The sequence below is a fragment of the Mustela nigripes genome, chromosome X (genome assembly GCF_022355385.1).
Source record: "Mustela nigripes isolate SB6536 chromosome X, MUSNIG.SB6536, whole genome shotgun sequence".
In the NCBI taxonomy this organism is placed as follows: Eukaryota; Metazoa; Chordata; class Mammalia; order Carnivora; family Mustelidae; genus Mustela; species Mustela nigripes.
The window spans coordinates 14,050,643-14,066,922 of NC_081575.1; positions in this window are offsets into that span (position 1 = coordinate 14,050,643).

A 16,280-nucleotide genomic window follows, 5' to 3' on the forward strand; every position below is an offset into this window, starting at 1 on the left:
TTTCAGGTGTATGACAAAACAATTTGACCTATGTATATATTGTGAAATGATCTTGAGAGTAAGTCTAGTTAATATCCATCACCACACAGCTACACGTTTTTTCCTGTGATAAGAAGTTTTAAGACCTACTCCTAGCAACTTTCAAATATACAATACAGTCTTAGGAACTTATTCCCAGTTTTTAATCTGACCTGTGCATGCCCATCAAATAGGTCACTGTGAACAGAGTACATGGTAGGATCAGTACAAGCTCTAGGCAAGGCTGCAAAATTCAACAAAATTCCTGGACTTCTGGCTCCCTCTGCTTCACATGGTGGCACTTCCACTCACATCTTGAAGTCCCCCGTCCTTCCGCACTCTCAAGTCCCATGCCCTGTCCTAGCTCTTTAGGTTGTACTGGTCCTGTAAACTGCCCATCAGCCTTCTCCCCTGGCAGCCTCATTCAAAACTTTTCTGTTCAGCATCACCATGTTTCAAGACCTGCTCTTGGCTAGATTTTAATGGGTGGTGATGGATTAATTCAGATTGATGCATGTGTCACCAAGTAGGTCGTCCAGCACTGTAACCAATAAAATGTACATGATATCCAAACATGGGTGCATTCAGAGGACCAATAACATTTTGGTTCCATGAATGTATGATTCCTGGAAAACCCTTAGGAATGGATGTTAATGGCAGCCATAGAGCAGGTAGTCTTTTCAGTCTCATTGAATTTTGGAGTCTTTGACTCTTGTTGAAAGGGCTGTTTCTATGGTAAGGCAAATAATCCTCTCTGCTGAGACACACACCTTTAAAAATGATGCAATCCTAGGTATAGGCCTACTGTGGACAGAAAATTGGTGACCCTTCTCCCTGTAATTCCTATGTTGAAGCCTAATCCCCAGTGTAATGGTATTTCGAGGGGGGACTTTTGGGAAAGAATTAGGTCATGAGGGTGGAGCTTTCATGAATGCTACCAGCATCCTAATAAGAAGAGACACAAGGGAGATGATTTCTCTCTCTCATTCTCTCTCTCTCTTTCTCCCTGTCATGTGAAAATATAGCAAGAAGGTGGCCATCTGCAAGCCAGGAAGAGGGTCCTCATCAGAACCAAATGGGCTGGTACTTTGATCTTGAATTTCTAAGCTTCCAGAACTGTGAGAAATAAATATCTATGGTTTAAGCTCCCCAGTCTATGGTGTTTTTGTTATAGCTCCCCGAAAAGGACCAAGTCAATATCCAAAAGAAATGCATACATAAATGTACCAAAAGATAGGCACAGACATGTTCATAACTGCCTGTCCATGATTCCCCCAAATATGGCAACAAACCAAATGCCTTTTACAATAAAATGGATAAATAAAGTGTATCATATTTGAATATTATAGTGCAATGAGGCCAAAAGAAGTACAAGCACACTTAACAGCATGTGTGAGCCACACAAATAGGATATCGAGCAAAAGAAGCCGTAATCACAGAGGACATCTTGTATTATTTCATTCTTATGAAGGCTAGACACAGGTCAAACTAATTTATGGAGTTCAAAGTCGAGAGTCTCCTAGGTGCTATATGAGTTCTGTTCCTCAATCTGGGTGCTGGTTATATGCATATGTTCGGTCTTTAAAAATCACTGAGCTGACACAACTGTTGCACTTTTCCATAGGTATGTTACAGTTCATTAATAAATTCAATAAAGTACAATACTGACAAAACTACTGTATAAAGGCAGTTGTAATGAGGCAAACAGGAATAGAGCAAAACAAAAAACAGGAATAAGGTGGTTAACTTCTTGGAATATTTGGTGTGAAAGAAAAAAGAAAGCCCGGCAAGAAATTATTCCTATGATTCTAACATTTGTTGGCTCAGCAAATATTTCTTGAGCGACCATGATGTGAAAGGCACCATTCTAAGTGTCTGGCATAAAGCTATGAAGAAAGCACACACACCTGCCCTTGTAGCCCTCACAGTCTAGTGGGAGGCATACCCTATCAGCATGAAGTGTGGTAGCCTTTCAAAGGAAACACAAGAAGAATCTCCAAACCTAAACCTTTAGTAAACAGAAGATCCCGTGGTTTGCTTTACATGATCAATAGCGATTTCAAGACACCAGAAGAGATGAATGTGTGGTACCCTGTCCAGTCTTCCTGGAAGGTTTCAGCTGATTTGACTCTAAGTGGTGGTGTTCTGAACGAAACACAAGAAGTTGTGAGTAGCACAACTCTGTATGTGTTGAGTCCAACTTAAAGGGTATGTTGTGCTCTCTTAAGATGACTGAGAAGCAGGCTTTGCCCTCCTCCCACTGGACGCCTCTCACTCTGGCACCTGTCATCCATTAGGAGACCTCCTACTGGGATCTTTCATCATTGAAAATATATGATGATTTTCATTACCGCCTAGGCTAATTGGTAGTGAGTATTCCTTTAAAATATATTCCCCTAAATACTAGGCTTTGGGTCTGCTTTGAAGTTTCTAACACCAACACAGTTGGACTAAAATCATAGATACTAATCACAGAAACTGAAAAGTCTGGCGCAGGAAGAATCACCATTGAGGTTTTTCCTTAGGATAGCCAGTTGGGCGGTAGACACACATGCGAAAGGAAACCTCAAAGCCATGAGATGAACCATTCCCATAGCTGTCTTTCATAGCAGCTTGCCAAGCTCACTGTATTTATGTGCCCCGATGTGAAATTACCACCTCAGAGGAAGTGCTTGAAGGGCACCTGGCTGCCTCAGTGGGCGGAGCCTGTGACTCAATCTCAGGATCCTGGGTTTCAGCCCTACGTTGGGTATGGAGATTACTTCAAAATAAAAGCTTTAAAAAATAAAAATAAAAATAAATAAAAGGAAGTGTTTGATGTGCCCAGTTTGCTTTCCAAACCAATGGATTTAAAAAATAAAAAATGGGGGCACTGGGGTGGCTCAGTCATTAAGTGTCTGCCTTCGGCTCAGGTCATGATCCCAGAGTCCTAGGATCGAGCATCGCATCAGGCTCCCTGCTTGGCAGGTAACCTGCTTCTCCCTCTCCAGCTTCCCCTGCTTGTGTTCCCTCTCTTGCTGTCTCTCTGTCAAATAAATTAATAAAATATTTTTAAAAAATGAAAAACACCTCATGGTGTAAGATTTCGGCACTCGAAATAATATGCGGAATTTAATACAATAAATACTTGCTTTCTAGAAGGGAAGTGGGAATACAGGTTTCCCCCACTATCCAAAAGTAAAGAACGCCTGTGAAACCTTTCATAAGCCTAAATGACGTAAAGCAAAGACGCAGTTACCATTAATTGACGTGGAAGATTTTTTGATCATTCTCAAATCCAAATAATAACTTCTCTTAGGCTTTTCTGACCACCGAGGACACATCTTGCTAACGGATGCACAAACTAAATGGAGATAAAACAGGCTCTCAGACACAGGTCAAATTTCTTGGAACCTTGTTGCAGAGATGCCTTGAGTGTAGTTCCGGGGGAAGGAGCTGGGCGGCGCCACTCCCGCTGCTCAGGGTGCCGGCTGCCTCCCCCAAGGCTCCCTGCAAAACCAACTCTGAATGCTCTTCTCCCTTTTCACCTGGTCTTAAGAGCAAAAATCCTCTTTGGATTTCTTTCAGTTAGCAAAAACCGGTACCAAAGTAGGTCCTGCATAAAAGCAAAGTGGTGTAGGGTGAACTTGGGAAAAGTGGGGAATCCCTGATAGTCCTTTGCTTTAATTAGTTGTTAGCATCTGACTTAATAAAATGTTCAGGCTAGAAAGGAAAGATATCCTAAAACACTTGCAAACTTTCGCTTTCAGATGGAGAAACCAAGGCCCTAAAAGGATCGATGATTGGCCCAATGTCACAGTCGGTGGCAGGGCCCAGTGTTGAACACAGGTTTCCTGCCTGCCCTTCCAGCACATTTTCTACTCTATTAGTATTAATTAGTATTGTAAGTAACGTCATGCCTTCTTCCCTTGCTAAGCACATGGATTCATGTGTGTAAAGAAAACACACAGAAAGGCAAGCATTTTTGGAATGTGCCACTATACTTTTAAACACAAAGATTTTAAACTAGATTTTTAATTTTTTATTTTTTAAAAAGACTTATTTGAGAGAGGGAATGGGGAGGAGGGAGGGAGAGAATCTTCAAGCAGACTCCCTATCGACACTCCCACGACCCTGAGATTGTGACCTGAGCCAAAACCAAGAGTCAGAAGCTTAACCGACTGAGCCACACAGGCTCCCCTAAGCTAGATTTTTAAACTGAGCTATTGTGTAAGATTTTAGGACAAAACTTGCGGTTTATTTCCTTTCAGTTGTAAGCTACTATGATCCCAAGTAGCTCTTTGCTTCATAGCTCATTTTTTAACATTAGTCTGTTCTAAAAAGTATATGGGATGTCCTCAATCATAGAAATATCGAACATTATTTGTATGTCCAGTTGTTTATGAAATCAGGAACACGCAATATGACCCATTTGTAGGAAAATAACAGACTAGAACTTTTGTTGATATATTTCTACTTTTATCTAAAATATGTGTAGTTCTCTACTATGACCTAGAAGGTCTATGAGGGTAAATTATGTCATTTTGTTCACCACTGGATCGTCAGTACCTAGCATATAACAGGTGTTTAATATATGTTAATGAATTAAAAAACTGTAAATTTTAGACTCAAGTAGCTATGTGATGTGCATTGGTATAATTTCTACTATCACCGTAGAGTTAATTCTCCACTCAAAGGTCGTGTGTTTGAATTTCACATAAGCTCTATTTGTCTGGAACTGAAAACAAGAAAGTAAGTGATCACCTACTCCAACTCTTGCATTTTACAGAGGGGAAAATAGCCAGGCCCATAAGGAGGGAAGTAACTTCCCAAGGATCACACAGCTAGCTAGCAAAAGAGCCTGGGTTAGAACCTGACATAGATCACTGGTTAGTTATCTTCGATAAATTTAATTTTTACATTGCCCTGCACATCACTAGGTCCGTGGACCTCAAACTTGTTCTCGCTTGATCAGCAGCATCAGCACTGAGACCTTGTTAGAAATATAAATTCTTGGGCCCACCCTGGACCTACTGAACCAGAACCTTTGGGGGTGGGGGCCTAGCACCTGTGTTTTAACCGGCCCTCCGGTTAACTGTAACGTATTCAGGTTTGAGAGACAGGAGTCCACATAATCCTAATATCTCTCGTGATACTCCATGATGTGCTATGATTTCAGGCAAAAAAAGATTTTCTCACTTGATCAGTGATTCGTTTACATAAAAATAAAGACATCCTGTATATTTCTGGTCATGGGTGAGATTGAAGAAAGCTGAGTTCCTGTTAGTATTGGTTAAAGTCACCTTATTAGATTGTCTCGATTCAGTGGCATTTCTATATGTACCACATACGCAATACGGTGTAGTAGTCAGTTTCATGGGTCTTACAACCAACCTGTCCCGGTATTGAACCCGCCTCTAGCACTAACTAGTCCTGCAGCCTTGGATGCATTCCTTAAGCCTTTCTGAGCCTCACTTTCTCATGGCTACCAAGAGGATAATTATATACCCATTCCTCGGTATTGTTATGGGGCTCAAATAAGAAAAATGCATGCAAAGAGCTTAATATAGCGCCTTGTACATAGTAATTGCTTAGTAATGGCAGCTAGTATTATTATGATGATGCTTATTAGCATAATCATCGTTACCATCATCATCATCATTTGTTCTCAAGTAGGATGGATTATTCATTTGGACACAGATTTGGCATAAATTTAAAACTGGTAGGTAATTTTTTTAGTATTCCAAAGCTTGTAGTGTCCATTAACAATGTCTGCTTTCTCCAAGCGCTGTTGCAACGTTCTCAAGCCTTTTGAAAGTGAGCTTGTGGCACAGCCCAGGGAAAGGTTTCCTAGAGCTCCCCAGATCGGATTCACACTCTACACCTTTGAGATGAGGCTGCCTAGGCTGGGCTTTCCTTCCCAAATATAAAACCACATCAGGGCACAAAATTATCTCCGAAAGATATCCTCACACACAGATAGCTTTCAGTAAGTCTCCTCCCGCCTTCACTGGCCCTGGGAGTTGGTGGCCATAAAAACTTGGCTGCCCCTCCTCGCCTAGGCTGTGTGTTTCATCAAGTTCTCAGGATCCAGTCGAGACGACTTGCATCTTGCTTCGTCTTCAACTTCAGAAACTGGGACAGAATACAGTAATGAATAATCCGCCGCAGACCAAAAGATCTCCTCTGATGAGGGTACAGGAACGCCCCTTTTCCAGATGTCTCTCTAAGAATCCCGGCCAAGCCGTGTGCGCCCTCCCTTTCCGGTCAGGGAGCCATGAAAGTAGCCACACCTGGAGTGAGTTTGGGTGGCGGTGTCCCATGCAAATTCCGCTTTCAAGTCCTTTTAAGAATTTCAATGCTGACAACTTTTATTAACAATTCTCCGTGTTTCTGTCATTGAGGGAGAAGGAGGAAACAGTGTCCCTGTTGTATTTCTCGTCAGAGTCATGAGTATATTACAGCGTCTCAATTTTTGAAGTAAGCTACATTTCAGGAGATGAAACAAAGGTAACTCTTAACATCTGCCGATATGTTTTCAGTTCCTATATCAAAGAAAGTGAAATAGCCACAAATCCTAAAGAAAGAAATCAAGCTTTAGAATTTATTCAATTAGAAGATGTGAAATGCTGAACCAAGTCTACTTTGGCAAGCCAAGTGTTGTCGACAGACACAAATGCTTTCAGGAGTGGGCCAGTCTTATCTGCGAGAGCCCTTTTGGTTGGGTTTCAAAAGCCTTAGGGGCTTGGCTGAGCTCCCCAGATGCTCTAGCAAATGTTTGTGAATTGAAGAAACCTTGTTTAGCTTTAGGGAAAAGAACCCCAAGGAAGCATTTGCAAACCCATCCCCCATATTTCCCAAAGCACCCTTTGGTCCCAAGTTCATTTTCGTGAAGAGTTACCAGAAAATATCTGTTGTTTCTTCTTTTTTTTTTTTTTAATATTTTTATCCTTTTGCAAGTCTATAAAAATAAAGCCTATTTAAAATTCCGCACTCGTGTAGATGTGGCCTTAGGGAAGACCCATTAGACACAGAAATGATTAATGCTCCCCTCGGAATCTTATTTGCTTCTTCAACTGATTGCTCATATAGAATCTTACTTACCAAGTACTTAAGGATTTAAGTGCCTTATCATTCTTGGAAATCACTACTCAGTAGCCTGCACTGGGTGGGGGAAGAAGCCCACTCCCTCCTACTCTGTCCCACAATACTGTCTCCCGGAGCCCAGTCCTTGTGATACAGGTGCCTGGAGGGCACCTAAATATTGGGCATTCTCTAATTTGTCCAATCAGATTCTTTCAAATGGATAATTCATTCTTGCAATCATGAGGGAGGGAGAGTGGAAAGAATTGTTAAAGGATTATCATTTCTAAATGTCTACTAGACATCTCCCCTTGGCTATCCTCTGGCACAGTGAATTTACGATGCTCCAGCCCCAAATCCTTATCTGTACTCCCACCACCTGCTAAAAGGGCTTGGCTCCAGATTTTCCTCTTCCTATTCACACCCCACTGAAAACCTCCAAGCCATCCCTGCCAGTTTTCTAACCCTCGGAAAATGCATGTTACCATTTGCTATTTCTTGATAATAATTACTAAATTCAGCCTCTTAATTCCTCTCTAATTTCTTCCCCCTTTTCTAGTCTCACGAACATCCCCTCATTCGGGTCTTCAATGCCACCCCCCTCCCATTGATCAGATTCTCCGCCATTCCCCATCCTCGAATTTCCTCTGCCTATAATCAGCCCTCCACATCCACCATGAGAGAGAGCTTTCTAAAAACACAGGCTTGATCATGTCAGTAAAAGCCTTCAATAATAAGAGCGAAGAGGCAAGAGGATAAAAGCTGCGTGGGGTTATCAGAACTCACACTTTAGTGCTCAAAAGGAACAATTATCCTGATTTTAAGTATACCCAAGTCATTTTCCTAAAAATTACAATTATTATAGTGAAACTCTTTTCTCCAGTGGTTGTAGGCAAGACCATTATGCACTTACATTATGGCCATAATCACATCATGTCAAGATTATTGTATGTCTGTGCATTTCTGGAAGTTTTATTTGGTTTATCTAAACATATGCAGCGATGAACTCTGTTATGTATGCCACAGACATTTACTGAACATTTACTAGGTACCAGCCACTGTGCTCTGCCATGAACACAATATGGTTCCTGCCTTCATGGAGCTCTCTCTGATTGCCTGAAAGAAAAAGAAAGCCTTGAATAACTCTCCATCACCCACCAGGTATAGTTCAAACTCCTGGTTTTAAAACAGAATGAAACAAATATCGAAATCTTACTCTCAGCAAGGGCATTCTGTAGGCCTCTTCCAGGAAGCCTTCACTCATACCTCTCTTTTCAAATACAGATGTGGTTTTAAGGAGGAATCTATCTGTCCAACTCCATCTAGGCAGACCTTTGTTACAGACTCTCCTACTAGTACAAGTTTCCGGGCAGAGCACTGGGTATTGAAGCTGGGCAGAGACTCAGAAAAAGAAGATGCCTAGCAAGTGCCCAGCCCGGTCTGGCTCAAGTTCACTGGTGGAAGTCCACCTCTCCTGGGGCTCCCCAGAGGTCACCTTCATGCTCACGAAAGTCCAAGAGAAACCACAGCCAGCAGCTACTTTCACTTGCGAGAAGGTTCCTTGTAGCTTTCTGTGTGAACATGAGGCCGGGCATGACACTGTGGTCTATGAAATCATTCTGAAATGCCATAATTGCTCTCTACCAGCGAGCATGAAGAGTCACATTAGTATTTAAAAATCATCCAAATAGGCAGGCGCTGTGATTACACTAAATCAACCTAATTTCTAAATCGCTTGAGTAAACCCTTGTTGGATGTTACCATATAAACTTGAAAGATTTCAGGAAAAGAGAGCAAACAAGTTGGGTGCCCTCCCGAATGGCGCTGCCTGGGGCCTGCTGGCCCCCGCTGCCTTCTTCCGAGGTCTAACGGACCTCCCTCGATGACCTTCCTCTGCGAGGTCAGAGTTTTGAAAAGAGCTCTTGTATCATTCATTCGTTCGGCAAATACTTACTGAGCACTTGCGATGCACCTGCCACTTCCCTTGGTGCTGGGCATAGGGTGGAGAGTGACAAAGTTCCAGCTTTGGAACTCACGGGGCTCACTTTGTAGCGGACTGAGACAGAATGGGGACACATGAGTCCCTCTGTGATCTAGAGCGCTATGGAGCAAAAGAAAGCAGGGCGTGATGGGCAGAGGGTCTGTGGCAGGACTGGGGCGGCAGCTATCTGAAAACAGCCCGGCGTCATCTCTATGGAGCTGGCGTCTGGACGGCGAATGGAAGGAGGTTGTAACTGCGGGGTTGTCTGGAGAAACTAGTGAGGACAAAGGCTTCGGGGCAGAAAAATGCTTGAGGTGTTCAAAGACCAACCCACAGCAGGTAAAGGAGGGGAATGGAGAGGCAGCCAAAGGCCAGGTAAGTCATGGCCAGTAAGTATCAGGGAGGTCAGGGTAACTACTCCAGGTTTCATTCCTTGGGCGTTAGGGAGCTATGGGAGGCTTTGGAGCAGTGACAGCACCCGACTCTCATTTTTTTGTTGTTGTAATAAAATTTGTTATTTTCAATGGCAGCCAAATACACAGTGTAAAATTTGCCATCTCATGCATTTTTAGGTGTACAGTTCCGTGGCATGAATTCTATTCACACTGCTGTGCAACCGCAACGACCATCCAGCTCCAGAACTTTAAGCAACAACCCCCCATCCCTCTCCTCCCTCAGCCCCTGGCACCCACCATTGTACTTTCTGTCTCTAGGGATTTTCTGCTCTAGGTTCCTCCTGTAAGTGGAATAACACCTTTGTCTTTGTCTTTTGGCGACTGGCTTCTGTCATTGAACATAATGTCCTCAAGTTTCGACCATGGTGTAGCATGTACTAGAACCCCCTTTTTAAGGTTAAATAATATCCCATGGTGTGGAGGACCCGCATTTTGTTTACTATTCACCCATCAGTGGACACTTGGGTTGTTTCTATGCTTGGGTTGTAAGTGTACACTTGGGTTGGGACACTTGGGTTGTTTCTCTTGGCTATTGTGAATGATGCTTTTCATTTTTTATTTATTTTTTATTTTTTAAATTTTTAAATTGTTCAAAACTATTTTATATATTTATTTGAGAGAGAGAGAGAGAGAGATAGCATGATCAGGAGGGGCAGAAGGATGAGGAAAGAGAGAATCTCAAGCAAACTTCACACTGAGCTCGATCTCGGGACCCTGAGATCATGACCTGAGCTGAAACCTAGAGTCAGCTTGACTGACTGAACTACTCAGACACCCCATCACAGATGTTTTCATTTTTTAAAGACTCGCCCTAGATACTGTGTTGAGATTAGACAGCAGATGTCCAGACTAGAAGCTGGAGACGAGCTAAGAGGCCAGATGAGCCATGATGGAAGCGGTGAAGGTGAGAAGTCATCAAACCCCAATCAGATCTCAAAGATAAATCAGGCAATTTGGGCTCAAGCAGTGGCCACTTTTCTGTGCATTATTTTCCCTAAGGCTAGTGTCTGTTTTAGTGGGATTCAGTTCTCTCAACTTGCTATGGAAAATCAGCAAATGCCACTTCCAGAGAAATCTGGTTATTCACCTACAGTGAGACTGATGAAGGTTCCAAGGAACCTAGAAACCTAGGGGATTTCTCCATGAGCCAGAAAACCTGAACAGAACACCGAACATGCTGTATTTTACCCAAGTAATGTCTGTAAGGCTACTGAGGTGGTCACAGAATGAGGGACTGTTCTGTGTACAACGTCGTGGCGGATGTTTTGGCCCCTCGGGAGCCTCTGGTCTCCTTCCTGCAAGGTTCTTCACATATGTTTGGAGCAGCCAAGCTCGCCACATGACTGCGCACCCCACAAATGACATACGGGGTCACTGGTAACCACTAAGAAAGCCCTGATTGGGCCACGCATGCTGATCCCAGGACAGAGCCCCCGCAAAATGAGAGATCTCTTCCTGTCTCATCTGTTCTGGTCAGAGCCATACTGTAAAAAGATGTGCAATTTTTTTTTAAAAGCGTCAACTGTTTGGCATCTGTTTTAGGGAAGTTCACAAGCACATTTTCGATGACGAAAGGAATGTGTTATTTTCTTTATTTTCTTGCCAAAGAAAAATGCGTTCCGAAATAGAGATGATTTGGATGGGATCAGAGTTAAACTAGAAGTCCATGTGAAAATTACAGACACCCAAGAGCGAGAAGGAGCCCGGAGAGATGAGAGAAACAGGGAGACAGAGAGAGGTGGAGTGAGGCTAGGTGCCCCCCTCGTGATCATGGTTTACACTGCACATTTCTTAGGAAAAGATATTTTCCAGAGTTGTTCTTACGATTCAGTTTGCACATGTAGCCCTGTGTCTGATGAGAAATACATGGGAAGATGTGTAGCATTGGTGAAGAATTCTGCTGAGTCTATCAACTGGGGGGGGGGGGGGGCGAGCATACCTTTCAGAGCGTGAGCGTCAGACTCAAACCAACGAACGATACCACAGGTTCATGTTTAACACTTGCCATGTGCCCTGTACTGCGCTCAGTACTCTAAGGTAACTCATTTATCACTGATTAGCCCTGTGAAGGACGTACTGTTATGGAGCCACTTTACAGAGGAGAAAACTGAGGTCTGGTAAATGACAGAGCCGGTATTGAAACCCAGGTTTTGGTGAGGCTGAAATCACTAGCTAGAGTCCCTAATCCCTGAATTGTACTGCATATTAAAAAACAAGAGAATCCGAAAGCCTGGGTCTTTGCTACCCCGAAGACTAGAGCTGAATGGGACCAATCTGGTGACACTCCGTCTCTCCCGGAGGTCTCCAAACCAGCTGTTTCCTGTGAGAATGCGGAGCCTCGCAGAAGCCAATCGAGGACTCAGGATAGACACTGCAACTAGCTAAGCCCTAGAAGAGCTAAGACCGAGTGAAAAACTGAAAGAACAAGAACAAGAAATCCCGAGGCTCAGAGAAACAAGTCACAGGCTCATGGCCACTAACTGCCGCGCTGATATAGGGAGCCACAGAGGGCTGGAGAAGTGGTCTGGCTCACCAGGCCGCATTCAGAAGGCCATAGTCAGCCTTATAGTCTCTCTCTTCTCTCCACCAGAATGTGAACTTCTTCAACCCAGTCGCCGTATCTTTTTGGTTCAAGGATGCATCCCCAGTGCTTGCCACAGGGCCTGGCACATAGAACGTGCTCAATAAAGATTTACCGAATTCAGCCATGCAAGAATGAATGACAGAGTCCAGTCGGCCATCCTGAGCTACAACTCAGACATCCCTGAGTTCTCTGGTCTGAAAGCACAAAAATAAGAGCCTGAGCTCCCCATGGTTCCAACCCCCCACTTTCCGAGCAAATTGGCAGGATGGTATTTCCTTACCCCTTTTATTTATTTATTTATTTATAATTTTTTTATAAACATATATTTTTATCCTTTATTTTTTTAAGATTTTATTTATTTATTGGACAGAGAGAGACACAGTGAGAGAGGGAACACAAGCAGGGGGAGTGGGAGAGGGAGAAGCAGGCATCCCGCTGAGCAGGGAGCCCGATGTGGGGCTCAATCCCAGGCTCCTGGGATCATGACCTGAGCTGAAAGCAGATGCTTAATGACTGAGCCACCCAGGTGCCCCCGTGTAGCCCTGCAACTGGCTTTAGCCAGTGAAGTGTGTCAAGAAGCTTTGAGAACTGTTCCCTGCCTCTGCAATCACAGAATCAATGCATTGAAGACAGTGCCTCCCTCAGGCTGGGACCCCAAGCGAGGACCAGACAGAGCACAGCCAGCCAGCCCACAAGGGACACAGGGCATAGGGCATGGGCAAGAAATCAAACTATTGTTTTAAGCCCCTGAATTTTGGGGGTTGTTATTTCAGTCCAATTGAGCCTTGCCTGACCAAGATCTCCCCAGCTTGCAGAAAAGCTCATCCTTATATTAGCTTCCCTTTGCCAAGAATTCCTGGCAGTTTTTGAGAAATGCCTACAATTTATAAATCCATTCTGGTTTCATTTGTCACATCCAGGGGCTCTTATGAATGGGATTAGTGTTCTATAAAAGAGACTCCAAAGGCCCCAAGGGCCCCTGCTGGCTGGCTCTCCCCTTAGCACCATCGGGGTAGCTATCCTATCTCCCATGCAGGAAAGGATCTTTAACCTTGTCCATGTTGTCCGCAGGCCACCCCTGACCTTCTTCTCCAAGGCCCTTAGGGACAAGGAAATTGGAACTCAACAGTGTCAGTATCGCTGCAGAAATGGCACTCTGCCCCACCCCCCACCAGGCAGCCCACCAGGGGCAGCTTCTATAGGGCAGTTTAGCTCTTCATCTTCACAATCTCTTCATTCTAGAGCAGAATCCGAGCTAGAGCTTTGCAAATCAAAAGCCCACTGAAGTGATTTTCCCAAAAGAAGAGAGCAATATTTCCCCAGCAATGAATTCTCAAAAGCAAAAGTCAGAAGCTGTTGGCAGCTTTATAAATAGTAGCATGTCCCTGCTCTGGCTAGTCTGGTGGCTTCCTTTGTTTTATTTTTTGATGGATCCATTCCACCAGTCTTGTCCGGTGGCCTCGGCTTGAATGCAGGATCCCTGGGAAGGTTCACTGTATCTGCCGCTACTCTGTAAAGAGAGGTCGATTCACAGAGGGGTTAAAAGTTTGGACTCTGGAGCCAGACCTCCCTTCACAGAGTAAGCGCTAAGTGTTTCCTATTACAGTAATGCCTCTGGGATGACCTGCTGACATGTCTGGTTCCCTTTCGAGAGAGCTGAGGCTGGATGGATTGCAAGGGCTCATTATCTTTAATGACCAGAGGCAGAACTAGTTCAAGGGCTGGGTGCCAACCTAAATTGTGGAGGGAAGCTAAGACGGGTACCAAAGGTACAGACCCAAGAAGCAAGGCCATGGGCAGGGAGCCAGGCAATAGATCAAGACCCAAGAGCCGCAAAATAGAATCCTAGCCAAGTCGGGGACTTCGACCCCTGACCAGACCAGGGACCTGGTGCTCGTCCTGAAGGTGTGGCCTGGAGAGGCAAGGACCAGGCTGACCACCCTCGGATGAGCTATCTTCCCTCTCAGTCTCATAAAGCCCCACCAACAGAGGGAAATAGTATTCCCAAATGCCAACATTTTCCAAAGCATGCTCTAGATAAAAACGTTAAGTTCTTGAGGACGTTAACAGGCACCCCGTGAAACCAGTTTGGGAATTGAAGCGTTCAGCGAAAGCCGAACCCTGTTCCCTTACTGCGGCGGGGCCTCTCCAAGGATGTGAATTCGCACTGGGAATCTGCAGGCGCGGACGCCAGTGCGCAGTGCCCCCCGCCATGTGCACCATCTAAAGTGTCACTTCTCCCTGCCATGGTTCATTATAGCTACAAAGCACTTTGGGCGCATCATGATGAAAGGTGCTGTTCAAGTTCAGTGCAGCTTGACGGTTGTAGGTGAATAGACATAAATCACACCCCCAGGCTGTGAATCATCAAAACAGGGCCAGGAGAGGCTGCAAAGACCAGCTCCTGGCCAAGTGGCTGATAAAGTAGGAAGTGACAGAAGTCAGCCACGTTATCTTGGAGTTTGTGAGAACCAAGGAAGAGGAGGCTGGGCAGGGGTGAGGCAGATGAGAGAGAGTCCTTCTCTGGGAGGGAGCAGGAGGGCTTCCTGGAGAATGGGTCATTTCTGGAGCATTTGTCCTGTGCCAAGCATGGCGCTATATGCTAGATATTCAATTTTTCTTTTTTTTTTTTAATTTATTTTTTTTTCAGTGTTCCAAGATTCCTTGTCTATGCACCACACCCAGTGCTCCATGCAATAAGTGCCCTCCTTGATAGCCGCCACCAGGCTCACCCAACCCCCAGCCCCCTCCCCGATATTCAGCTTTTCATTAAACTCTCCCAAAGACCTCACAAATAGATCCCCTTGGCAGATTAAGAAATCCAGGCTGGGGGCGGGGGGAGGTTGTGTGGATTGCCCAAGGTCATCCAGTATATTCAGCTGCAGAGCTGGGATTGGAGCTGAGGTCAAACCCACTCTGATAAGGTCTTTGATGACCTGACCTCAGTAGACCTGGGCTCAGGGGTACACGTTCTGGTACTAAGGGGGTAAATGCCAACAGGTAGCTCACATCGAGGTTTGCCAGAGGTCTGTTCGTGGTGGGGCGTGAAAGCAAGAAGGTGTCCTCATCAGGTCAGCTCGGACGGTGCTTGGAGGGCTGGTCAGGGAGGTCTTCCTAAAAGCAGCAACCCCTTGAGCTGAGTCCTGATGAAAATCGCCAAAGGGGCAGGGAGTAGGTGGTAGGTGCTTGGGGGAGCGGGCGTGTGGAGCGCATTCCCGACACAGGAGGCAGTGTCCACATGAGAACTGTCATAAACACGTTTCAAATGAAAAAACAAAAGGTCTCTGCAAGCAAAAAGTCGATATTACAGTCGCTGATAGTTCCGTTTCAGAAGTTCAGAGACCCGACCCCCAAAGGAAAACACAACAGAACCAAAGGGAAAAACCAAAGGCATCGCTAATCTGCCATCTGCCCTGATGATGTAGGAAAATAAACGCAAGCTAAGCAAAACAAAACAAAAAACCGCCTCCAACAAACAGAAAGTCTTCTTTTGAGACGGGAGGAAAGCTCTGTCTCCCCAAGCCACGGTCGCGTTTTCTGGGCTTGTGCTGCGGTGTGGCTGGGGCCTCGGAGTCCCGTCGGGGGCCCTGTCCCCTTTTTACGCGAGGGGGGGGGGGGGCTCGGTCGTCTCCAGCATTTCCCAGAGGCAGACGGAACCGGCTTCACAGGCGGGGGGCTTGGTTTCAGCCCCGCGCGCGGCGCCCGCCCTCCCGAGCCCCAACATCTGATCGCAGCCTCCTCCCAGGCAAGGAAACAGTCAATAAGGAAATGCCATAGTTCGGCTCTTTGCAACTCGCTCGAAGTGTGAGGCGGTGCTTCATTTCCTGATCGCTCAGGTGGAAATTGTAAAAACAATTAAGAGCAATGACTAATCACCGAATCAAAGCAGGTTGCCCAACTCATTTGCAATTGTGTGCTCAGTTCTGTGTGCCAACAAACAAAGACTCGGGGAGTTTATTATTTAAACCAATTAAAAGCTCGAGGCAAAGCGAGTAGTCAATTTGCGGCCACGTGGTGGGAAAACATCAGTTGGAAGAGCCTGAGGAATTTCGCGAGCGGAGCCATATGGCCAAAATCGGAATGAAGCGCCCACGATCGCGGGGAAAGTCGGCAGTGAAAAGCAATTTCAGAAGGAAAAGCTTCACCTAGCAAGAGCAGACTTGCGCTCTGTGCTCGCCTC